This window comes from Colobus angolensis, unplaced genomic scaffold, assembly GCF_000951035.1.
Source record: "Colobus angolensis palliatus isolate OR3802 unplaced genomic scaffold, Cang.pa_1.0 Scaffold109, whole genome shotgun sequence".
Lineage (NCBI taxonomy): Eukaryota > Metazoa > Chordata > Mammalia > Primates > Cercopithecidae > Colobus > Colobus angolensis.
The window spans coordinates 3200469-3204415 of NW_012111919.1; the positions used below are offsets into that span (position 1 = coordinate 3200469).

The window sequence follows — 3947 nt, forward strand, 5'->3', positions numbered from 1 at the left end:
ATCCTAATATCAGGGTGTGTGAGTGTGACTGAGAGATCCTAATATCAGGGTGTGTGAGTGTGACTGAGAGATCCTAATATCAGGGTGTGTGAGTGAGAGAGAAATCCTAATGTCAGGGTGTGTGTGTGTGAGAGAGACCCTAATGCCAGGGTGTGTGTGAGAGAAATCCTAATGTCAGTGTGTGTGTGACACACCTTAATGCCAGGGTGTGTGAGTGTGAGAGATCCTAATGTCAGGGTTTGTGAGCGTGGCTGAGAGATCCTAATGTCAGCGTGTGTGTGTGAGAGAGACCTTAATGCCAGGGTGAGTGTGAGAGATCCTAATATCAGGGTTTGTGAGTGTGACTGAGAGACCCTAATGTCAGGGTGTGTGTGTGAGAGAGACCTTAATGCCAGGGTGAGTGTGAGAGATCCTAATATCAGGGTTTGTGAGTGTGACTGAGAGATCCTAATGTCAGGGTGTGTGTGTGTGAGAGAGACCCTAATGTCAGGGTGTGTGTGTGTGTGAGAAATCCTAATGTTAGGGTGTGTGTGACTGTGAGAGAAATCCTAATTTTAGGATGTGTGTGTGAGGGAGAGATCCCAATGCCAGGTTGTGTGTGAGTGTGTGAGAGAGAACAATCCTAATGCCAGTGTATGTGTGAGAAAGAGATCGTAATGCCATGGTGTGTGTGTGAATTAGATTCTAAGCCAGGGTGTGTGTGAGTGTGTGAGATATGCTAGGGTTGTATTAGGAAGAGATCCTAATGCCAGGGTGTGTGTGTGAGTGTGAGAGATCCTAGTGCCGAGTTGTGTGTGAGTTGAGCGTGTGTGTGTGTGTGTGAGAGAGAGAGTGTGTTAGTGTAGACCAAAAGACATAAAGAGAGTTAAGGTATGGAGGTGCTTTTCTAACGAAATTTATCTTTGATGAATCGCTTAATTGTTGTACCACTTTGGTATACATTCAATTTTTCTAACCTTTTGAAATTAACAAGAAATATAAGCTCTTTACAGCATGTCAGCTAAAGCAGAGGGGCAAGTGAATTCCCTTTTACCCCCTGGAACTCTTTTTCCAGTTCCATCTCCTGATTTATTTGTTTGATATGTACTCGTCACACTTTCCTCTATTTGTATACGAACACATAATCATGTATACCTGTAAGATATCATTTTAATATCTTTTTTATATTACTCTGACCTCCTCCCAAATTGAATAGGATTCTTAAGACCTATTGATCAGAGCGAATAGAAATTTTTTATTAGTAATTACAAATATTAAAATAGGTCCTCTATGAATTATTCTTTTCCTCCATTAATGAACATTCAAGTTGTGCATGTGTGCCTGTGCATGTGTGTGTACGTGTGTGTGTCGTATAGCTTTAGTGAAGTATATCTGAGATATAACAAACCACATATTTGAAGTGTACAATTTGACATTTGACACATGTATACTCTATGAAACCACTATAAACGACATCATAAGCACATCCATCACCTTCAAAAGTTTCCTTTGGTCCCACTCCAACCTGCGCTCCCCTTACCCGAGTCAATCATTGATTTTTCTGTTACTGTAGATTAATTGGTGTTTTCTAGGATTTTATATAAATGGATTCATAAATTGTGTATTCTGCCTCTTTGTGTTTCAGCATAATTGTTTTGAGAATCATCCATGTTTTTATGAGTATCAGTGCTTCATTCCTTTTTTTTTTTCTTTCTTTGAGACACAGTTTCCCTCTTGTTGCTCAGGCTGGAGTGCAATGGCGAGACCTCGTCTCACCGCAGCCTCCACCTCCCAGGTTCAAGGGATTCTCCTGCCACAGCCTCCAAGTAACTGGGATTACAGGCATGCGTCACCACATCTGGCTACTTTTGTATATTTAGCAGAGACAGGGTTTCTCCATGTTGCTCAGGTTGATCTCGAACTCCCGACCTCAGGTGATCCGCCTGCCTTGGCCTCCCAAAGTGCTGAGATTACAGCATTCCTTTTTATTGTTGGATAGTTTCCATTTTATGCGGTACGACTATTCTATGGTTCCATTGTTTATTGTGTTGACAAACATTTGGGTTGTTTTGCTTTTGGCTGTTACAAGTAGACTTGCTGTGAACAATCTCCTACAAGTTTTTGCATGGACATATATTTTCATTTATCTTGAGTAAATACTCGGAAGTGAATTGGCTGGGTCATGTGGAAGGTATATGGTATATATTTAACTTTTAAAGAAACTTCCAAACTGTTCTCCAAGTGTTTGTACCATTTTACAGTTCCTTCTGCAGTCTGTGACCTTTCCAGTTACACTATACCCTCACTAATGTTTGGTATGGTTGCCCTTTAATTTCAGCCATTCTAGCAGATGTGAAGTGTTATCTTAGTGTGATTTAATTTGCATTTTCTTAGTGACAATGATATTAAGCATCTTTTTCAAGTGCTTTCTGGCCATTTGTGTGTCTTCTTTGGTAAAGTGGCTATTCAAGTCATTTGACTACTTTTTTTTTTTATTTTTTTTTTTACTATTGAGTTGTAAAAGTTCTTTATATATTTTAGAGACAGGTTCTAGGTTATATGTTTTGTATTTTCTCACTCTCTGGCTTGCCTTTAGTTTTTTTATTGTGTCTTTAGAAGAGCAAAATATTTTAATTTTGATAAACTCTGATGTATTGATTTTTTTCCCTCTTTAGTAGTTTGAATTTTTTTGTGTCCTATTTAAGACATCTTTGCTAAGTCAAGTTACCTACGATTTTCTATTTTTTTCTGAGAAGTTTTATACATTTAGTTCTTATATGTGGGTTTATATTCCATTTAGAATAAATGTTTGCATGTGGTCAGTTTTTTTTCCCTCTTTTAAGCTTTTGGCTATCTAACTGTTAAAGCATCATTTGTTGAATTGCTGGCACCTTGGTTGAAATCATTTTATCTTTTATTGACTTTATCTAGGTCTTAATTCTGGATTCTATGATCTGTTCCAGTGAATTATATTTCCACACCAGTACTACACCAGTACCACAGTGTCCTGAGTGCTGTAACTTTATAATTAGTCTTAAACTCAGGTAAGCATAAATTCTCAAACTTTAATCTTTTTCAGTTTATTTATTTATAACCAATTTAGACCATTCTGTTCCTTTGCATTTCCGTAAAAGATTTGAATTTCTACCAAAATGCATCCCAGGATTTTGATTGGGATTATGTCAGTTCTGTAGGTGATTTTGGGAAGAATTGATACCTTAAAATTAATTTACATCATCTTTAATTTCTCTTAGCAGAGTTTTATAGTTTTAATTTTATAAGTGTTTCAATAAACATCTTTCAGTATATATTCTTATATTCGTAAGGATAGATTACCAAGAGTAATCTTGGTATCAAAAGATGTGAGGATTTTAAGATTAATGGTGCTAAAAGTTTACATGACAAAAATATTATAAGAATTTATTCTCGGGCCGGGCGTGGTGGCTCAAGCCTGTAATCCCAGCACTTTGGGAGGCCGAGAGGGGCGGATCACGAAGTCAGGAGATTGAGACCATCCTGGCTAACACGGTGAAACCCCGTCTCTACTAAAAAAATACAAAAAACTAGCCGGGCGAGGTGGCGGGTGCCTGTAGTCCCAGCTACTCAGGAGGCTGAGGCAGGAGAATGGCATGAACCCGGGAGGCGGAGCTTGCAGTGAGCTGAGATCCGGCCACTGCACTCCAGCCTGGGCGACAGAGTGAGACTCACCGTCTCAAAAAAAAAAAAAAAAAAGAATTTATTCTCTTACCCGGAATCTATGAACTTTCATTCTCAACATCTTCTTCATTTGTTCTGGATATAATCATTCAGTTGTTTTTTCCTAACACAGTACATGGAAGAGGAATTTTCATTTTTTTCCCCCATACCAGTGATATGGAACATATTTCTATATTAAGGATGCTTTATATTTATATTCCATGTTACAGTTTTTTTAAAAAAATCTGTCATGTGTCTATTCATAAGCTATT

General features: G+C 38.1%; 1 protein-coding gene across 1 annotated transcript in view; it reads left to right on the forward strand.

The window, feature by feature from the left end:
• The window catches only part of TDRD15 (tudor domain containing 15), a 26016-nt gene that overhangs the window by 886 nt on the left and 21183 nt on the right, over positions 1 to 3947 (forward strand). The window contains 1 exon segment of the mRNA XM_011950683.1: positions 2911 to 3023. The gene's annotated coding sequence lies outside the window, so the exon portion shown is untranslated.